Below are 8,114 nucleotides of genomic sequence, written 5' to 3'. Positions count from 1 at the left end.
GCAGAGAGCTGTTGGTTTCCACATCCCCTTGGAGTGTAATGACACAGGTGTTATGGAGTTTTGGAGAACTTGTATCATCATGCCTTATCATGCATTTTAATGAGTCAGAAACCTCAGATCACTCTGATTCTCCTAAACACTCACATTGTAAAGTACTGAAAGTAAAGAGAGTGTCTAAGGAAAGGTGGAGGGGCAAGGCTCCACATCAGAAGTCCAGGCAGCTGGGATCTCAGTGGGAGGCAGTGTGGAAAACAGGATGTGGTGCAGTTTAAGGTCGAGAACACAGTCTAGAGTCAACCAGACACGGTTTGAATATCTAAGAGGCTCAGGCCTCTTATGAGCTGTGTGATGCTGAGTAAGTCACTTAACCTGTCTTCACTTCCAGTTCTTCGCCTGGGATGGAAATCAGAATTCTTAGAAACATGATGAATATTGTGGGATGTGAAATATAAAGGGCACAGCACATAGTGTTAAGCAACTGATAACTAGTATCATTATGTGTACAAGTGATCACATAATCACAGGTTGTAAGAATTACTCATTACAAATTTTTCAGTTATTCCTGATGAGTTGAAATAATATGACCCTAAAATCAGCTTTTATCATTGTTAGGATTTATGGGCTGATTTCTTCTAGTAATAGTAATACTCCTTTACATATGAAGGCTGCAGTAATGTTTTTCAAAGAACCACTAAATGAATTACCTCATTTTGATGTCATCCCAGTGTACAAAGCAAATGAGATATTTCAAAAGTCCTCACACTAAGACTTACTGAACCAATTACTTGGATTGACATCTTTTGGGTACAGAGCAGCATTGGACTTAATTCCTTTCAGATACTCAAAACACTTTCCTAATTGTCTCTTGACCTTAGAAACAACGGGCAGGAACTTAATAGACCAGATAATCTGCATGGGCTCTTCGGATGTAGACCATTCAGATGTGGCGATCTGTTTATGTGAATTGTTTCCAAGTTTTCTGTCCTTAACACCAAGTTATTTCAACAAGGCTTTAATTACTTTGCAGTTTTCCCCAAATCTTATTATTATTTTTCTTAGGACAGATTATTTTAAAAGAAGTTCATATAAGTTAATGAAATAGCAGCTAAAGAAAAAAAATGTTATTTGGATGTAATTAGTGAAAATTCATTATGCAAGGAAAGTGTTACCAGCAATGGCAGGAGCCAATAAAAGCATGTTACCCAGGTGACCAGATAAACAGACCCTCCTCCCATGGAATATGTTTGCACCAGCCTTCAGGACATAGCTCAGTGTTCCCATTTAGTCTAACAGACACCACGTCATTTAATTTGGTTTCTCCATTGTATGAAGACAAGTTTGGACCTCTTCCGATGATGATAAATTTAATAAGAGCAACTGTGTTTTGTAATGTGAGTAAATAAGTAAATCAGCGATCAAATAAATATTGAGGGCCTGTTTTGTGTTGGGTGCTCCAAGGGATTCACGATGAATAAGACCTCCTTTCCTTCTAAGAGCTTGCTTGCTTTTTTTCCCTTTCTTGTCACAAATCAGTTTTTTTTTTTTTTTTTTTTTTTAACTTTTTATTTTGTTTTTGGCTTCCCTGCTGGCTCAGTGGTAAAGAATCTGCCTGCAATGAAGGAAACACTTGTTCAATGCCTGGGTCAAGAAAATCCAATGGAGGGGGAAATGGCAAACCACAGCAGTATTCTTGCCTGGAAAATCCCTTGGACAGAGGAGCCTGGTGGGCTACAGTCCATGGGGTCACAACGAGTTGGACTTGACTTAGCGACTAAAACAACAGTAAATAACCAATTAACAATGTGATAGTTTTAGGTGAACAGCCAAGGGACTCAGCCACGCATATATACATGTATCCATTCTGCCCCAAACTCTCCTCCCATCCAGGCTGCCACATAACATTTAGTAGAGGTCCACGTGCTATACAGTAGGTCCTTGTTGGTTATCCATTTTAAATAAAGCAGTATGCATTATACATGTCCATCCTAAACTTCCTAACTATCCCTCCCTCCTATCCTTTTCCCTGGCCACCATAAGTTTGTTCTCTAAGTTTGTGAGTCTGTTTCTGTTTTGTAAGTTCATTTGTATCATTTCTTTTTAGATTCCACATACAAAGGATGTCATATGATATTTCTCCTTCTCTGTCTGACTTACTTCACTCAGTATGACAATCTCTAGATTAGAGCTTACTTTCTAACTTTCTAGGAGGGAAAAAAATCACATATAAACTATTGTAAAATAACAAATGAGGTGAAAAGCACAATAAAACTAACATTGAGAATTAGTTAATACCTACTACGTGTCAGGTATTGCTCCAAGTAATTTCCAGGCCTGATCTCAGTTGACCCTGTGACAACCCTTTGAGAACAACACTGCTACTCCTTTTATTTTATAGGCATGGAAACTGAGGCACAGAGGAGTTAAGTAACTTGCTCACAGGGACTCAGCTAGTAAGTGCTCAACCTAGGACCTGAACTCTCATAGATCCCCAAACTCTTGCTTTTTAAAAGAATATCTTAGCACAGGGAGCTCTATTCAATTCTCTGTAATGACCTATATGGGAATAGAATCTAAAAAAGAGTGGATATATGTATAACCGACTCACTTTGCTGCATAGCAGAAACTAATAAGACAACACTGTAAATCAACTATACCCCAGTAAAAATTTAATTCAAAAAGAAAACCTTAGACTGAGGATGGAAAAAGTGCCAAGGGAATTGACATGATGAGGAGATTATTTTCAGATCAACCTCAGAGTCTCCCATTTATAAAATGGGGATAACTATGATGCCTACTTCATATAGATGTTGTGAGGTTGACCAAGACAGTGCTTGTAGAGCACCAACACTTCAACATGAGACTGAGGTTAACTCTTGAGCCATGTGGGATCCCTCAACCACAGCATGGGTGTCAATGTCCTAGCACTTGGCTGTACAGACTCTACCCAGCTGAGGGCGTCAGTGTCCATCCTCGCCAAATGCCTCCCGGTGCTGGCTCTAAGTGTGCCAGGACCAGCTGGACACAGACCAGATTTCAGGGGGCAGAGGAGGAAGTCCACACTGTCCTAGGCATGAATCCAGGAGAACACTCCAGGATATTAGCTATTGTTGGATTGCCAACTTCAGTCTACCATCTGATGTGGTTTGTAGACACCAGAGTCCAAAATGTAGCTCTGAAGAGTCCTGGAAGTTTTTCTCATGTCTGAGTTGGAAGGTTTTAAGGAGAAACTATAAAACTGCCATTGAGATTTTTACATAAAATTAAGTTGATCCAGACACATAGTTTCAAATGAAAAATCTTAAAGTCATTTACAACAAAGCAGAAAATAAGTAAAAACAAATAGATGAATATATTTTTCCTTGGAGAATAATAACTGCCTGTGATTATAGAGTGGAATGCTAGGATACAGATATTAAAATATCAAATTTCTCAAACCATGATATAGGCCAGTCTCCTGGGATGAATCCTATCCTGTTCAGTAAGATACTGTGAAATTGTTAACATGGGGAAACTATAATCAATACTTTCTTATCCTGCTATATTAGAGAGTCACAAAACCTGGCAATGGGGTTTAAAATAATCTCAAAATTTAGCTAGGAAATCAAGTAGGAACTGAAAAAGTATGACAAGAATAATTACTTCAGAACTCAAAAGAAATTAAAATTCTCTAACATCCAAGTCTACTAAGAAGAGGCCAGATGTTTAAGAAAACTAAAAAATAAATAAAGACATCTTTCAAAACATTTTACCAGCTGGTGTCCTACAATTATGCTAAAGTATACCCCTTTCCTCAAAATACTGAGGACTGGGAATGCGATGGTTTGTTCTCACCATGATCCCTATGTCTGTATTTTGCAATTGGAGATATTTTTAGTCTCTCCATATCAAAGTAAAAGTGCAGATCAGCTTTGAAATCTGACAGCCTCCTTCACATACACATACACACACTCTTCCCCCTAAATGGAAAATCTTATTGGGATTAAATTGTATGTCAAAAAGTTCTTATGTTTAGTTTCATCATATCTTCTAAAATAATTGATACAGTTTATACAGTAGGTAACTTCAGAGTGAACATTTTTTATGATACTGTTCCTGTGGTGATGGTTTAATCACTAAGTCACTAAGTCATATCTGACTCTTGTGACCCCATGGGCTGTAGCCCGCCAGGCTGCTCTATCCATGGGATTCTACAGGCAGAAATACTGGAGTGGGTTGCCAGTTCCTTCTCCAGGGGATCTTCCCAACCCAGGGACTGAACCTAGGTCTCCTGCATTGCAGGCAGATCCTTTACTGACTGAGCCACCAGGGAAACTTACTGTTACTGTAGTAGGCTGCATAATGACCCCCCAAGATGTCTATTCCTAAACTTGAAACCTGTAAAATATTATTTTAACATGGCATATGGACTCTGTAAATGCAATTAAGTATCTTGAGATGGAGTGATTATTCTGGATTCTTTGCTGGAATAACAAGGGTCCTGATTAAAGGGACCCGGGAAGGTCAGGGAGAGAAAGCACTGTGATGATAGAAACAGGTGTACGAGAGAATAAGAAGATGCTATGATGTGGGCTCTAAAGACGGAGGAATGGGCCATGAGCCAAGGAATGCAGGTGGTCTCTGGAAGCTGGGAAAGGCAAGAAAACAGATTCTCCTCTGTAGCCGTCTATGGAGCATGCTGACACCATAGATAGCCCAGTGAGACTGTTTTTAGACTTCTGATTTCTGGAACTGTAAGACAATAAATTTGTTTCATTTTAAGCCACTATTCTGTGATCATTTGTTATATCAGCCATAGGAAACTGCTATAATTACTATTACCAGTAATTGTAATTACTGGGTGTAATTATTGGTAATTGATGGGTTTATTGGCCCAGAGCAGAGCAGAGGATGAGCAAAAAGCTTCCTGACACAAAGACTTTCAGTTCATTTAATATATTGTACACCACTCCTCTGTTGAATCTCACCAAACCATTCAAATAGAATCCAAAATTATGAGATTCATCATTTTATTTCCTTTTGAACCTTTTTTAAGTGTCATAGTAAGAATACTTTTCCTAACCCAATGTCATTTTTTTTCCTCTTCTAAAATGTTTGTAGATTTATCACCTATGTTTAGGTCTATGTTCACTTTTGGGGGTAAATTTTGTGTATGATGTGAGAAAGAGTTGAAATTAATTTTTGTATGCAGATATATAATTGTCCCAGTACCATTTGCTGAAGAGAGTATGTGTGCGATCAGTTGCTCAGTCGTGTCTGGCTCTTGTGACCCAATGGACGGGAGCCCACCAGGCTCCTCCATCTGTGGGATTTTCCAGGCAAGAATGCCGGAGTGGGTTGCCCTTTCCTAGAGTATACACTCTACCAGTGATTACTTTGGCACTTATGCAAAAACTTATTTGTCTATAAATATAAGCGCTTGTATCTGGACTCAATTTTGTTCTATCAATCAATATGTCTGTCCTTATGCCAATATCATCCTATTTTGACTACCGCAGCTTTACAGCAAGTTTTGAAATTGGAGATTGAAAGTCCTTCAGCTTTATTCTTTTATTTTTCAAATTTATCTTGCCTAATCTGGGTTCACATTCCTATATAAATTTTAGGATTGGCTTCTCATTTCTGCTGACATTTTGAAAGGTTTTATGTTGAATCAACTTAGGGAGAAGTGTTTCCTATTGCTTAAGCCTGCTTTCCCTAGGTTTAGATAGATTTTCATGTACTCACTGCTAATTAATACTTGGCTCCTCATGGGTCTTATTATTGGTAGGGCAGAGCTGTGAAGTCTTTTCCTGGAAGAAAGTTTCATCTTTCAACTACTGATTCACCCTGCTTCAATCACGTATCAACTTGGCAGGAGTAGCCATCCATTCTGTTAATTCTTTTTTCCCCCGGCTGGTACCTTTCCCATGTCTGCTCAGCACTGTTGACTCTTAGAGCTCCATTCCTACTCGGCCATCCTCCTGTTTTGGCCTCATGCCCCATTCACTTTCATACACTCTACTTTCCTCTCCAAGTCCTGTGATTCAGTCCCTTCATAATACTGTGAACATTTGCCTCCACCTTCTGCTTCCCAGGTGGCGCTGGTGGTAAAGAACCCACCTGCTGATGCAGGAGATATCGGAGACATGGGTTTGATCCCTGGGTTGGGAAGATACCCTGAAGGAGGGCATTGCAGCCCACTCCAGTATTCTTGCCTGGAGAATCCCATGGACAGAGGAGTGAGGCGCGCTACAGTCCAAAGAGTCACAAAGAGTTGGACATGACTGAAGTGACTTAGCACACAGCATGATCTTGTCCAGAGGACAAGTGAGGCAAGTGTAGAACAGTGGATCAGGGCCAGAATACTGGAAGGGGAAGCCTTTCTCTTCTCCAGGGGATCTTCCTAACCCAGAGATGGAACCCAGGTCCCCAGGTCTCCCGCATTGCAGACCTCCATAAAAATTTTAGTTGAAATGATGAAAATCTATGACTTAGTTAGCAATAATAATTCAGACCTGGGGCAAGGGCATGAATTTCTCTGAATATGTGTCTTTATGTGTGTATGAGAGAGAGAGAGAGAGATCTTTCAGTTAACATCTTAAAAGACTAGGATCTTGTGGAACAAACATTGGTATGGTGGATCTTAAAAATAGGCATACAAAAACTGAAGCCTGAATTTGGAGAGAATCACATATTGAAACTCCACATCAGGATTATAGTTAAAGTTGGTCATGTCTCCCCACCCACACTCCCACCAAAAGAAGCACAGTTTTTAATAAAAATAAAAAAGAACAGTTCTTTGACTTCATAGTTCTTCTGGAACACAAAAGAGTACAGAATGCAGTGGACAAGAAAACTATAGCAAGACATCAGTTTTAATCTAAATCACAGAATCCAGGATCTACTCGGGTTAAAATCCATATAGTCATTACCTCTCAATTTCTAAGATTTCATGAAAGATGACACCCAAGTCTGGAGGCAAGTCACCATGTGCAGGGACCTCTTGTGAACTCCCTCAGGCCTTTCCTTGTTCTCTCTCATCCTGTCTTCATGTCCAGACATGTTCTCCAGAATTCTACATGTCTGGTCTCATTACCACTTCCCCTTCCCACGGATTGCTCAGAGTCTTATCTGGCTCCAGTTTCCATGCTCAGCCATCCCACACAGGACTTGATCTGACTAAATGTTTATTGAGTTCAGTTGACCTCCAGATATCTCTTTTTCATCTCTCTTCTTCCCACAGAACAAAGTTTCTGTTCTTTCCTTCATCACACATATGTGCTTACTTTACTCCACGCAGGCAATGTATGGTGGTGGTGGTGTTTAGCCACTAAGTTGTGTCTGACTCTTTGCGACTCTGTGGTTAGTAGCACACCATGCTCCTCTATCCTCCACTGTCTCCCAGAGTTTCTCAAATTCATGTCATTGACCTGGTGAGGCTATCTAACCACCTCATTCTCTGCCACCCCCTTCTTTTGCCTTCAATCTTTCCCAGCATTGGGTCTTTTCCAATGAGTCGACTCTTTGGAGTCAACAGGTGGCCAAAGCATTGGAGCTTCAGCTCCAGCATCAGTCCTTCCAATGAATATTTGGGGTTGATTTCCTTTAGGACTGACTGGTTTAATTTCCAAGAGACTCTTCTACAGCACCACAGTTCAAACACATCAGTTCTTTGGTGCTCAGTCTTCTTTATGGTCCACGTCTCACATCTGTACATGACTACTGGAAAGGCCTAGTTTTGACTGTATAGACCTTTGTCAGCAAAGTGATGTCTCTGTTTTTTTAATATGCTGTCTTGGCTTGTCATAGCTTTCTTTTTTTTTTCTCTTACTGCATCAGGTAAGCGTAAAAGTCATCAGTTATCGCTTCTGACGGCACTTCCTACGGGATCATCAGGACAGTCATAGCTTTCTTTCCAAGGAGCAAACATCTTAATTTCATGGCTTCAGTCACTGCCCACAGTGATTTTGGAGCCCAAGAAAGTAAAATCTATCACTGTTTCCACTTTTTCTCCATGTGTTTACCATGAGGTAATGGGACTGGATACCATATTTTTGAATATTGAATTTTAAGCCAGCTTTTTCACTCTCCTCTTTCACCCTCATCAAGAGGCTCTTCAGTTCCTCTTCACTTTC

General features: G+C 40.0%; 1 non-coding gene across 1 annotated transcript; it reads right to left on the bottom strand.

The window, feature by feature from the left end:
- Nucleotides 1–7,812: 7,812 nt before the first annotated feature.
- Nucleotides 7,813–7,879, bottom strand: LOC133049753 (small nucleolar RNA SNORD49). The gene has a single exon (XR_009691443.1). It is a non-coding gene; the product is annotated as a small nucleolar RNA SNORD49 (small nucleolar RNA).
- Between the last annotated feature and the right edge of the window lie 235 nt (nucleotides 7,880–8,114).

This window comes from Dama dama, chromosome 30 (genome assembly GCF_033118175.1).
Source record: "Dama dama isolate Ldn47 chromosome 30, ASM3311817v1, whole genome shotgun sequence".
Taxonomy (NCBI): Eukaryota; Metazoa; Chordata; class Mammalia; order Artiodactyla; family Cervidae; genus Dama; species Dama dama.
Note: the sequence above shows the minus strand (reverse complement) of the source record. Positions and strands in the feature narration are given on the sequence as shown.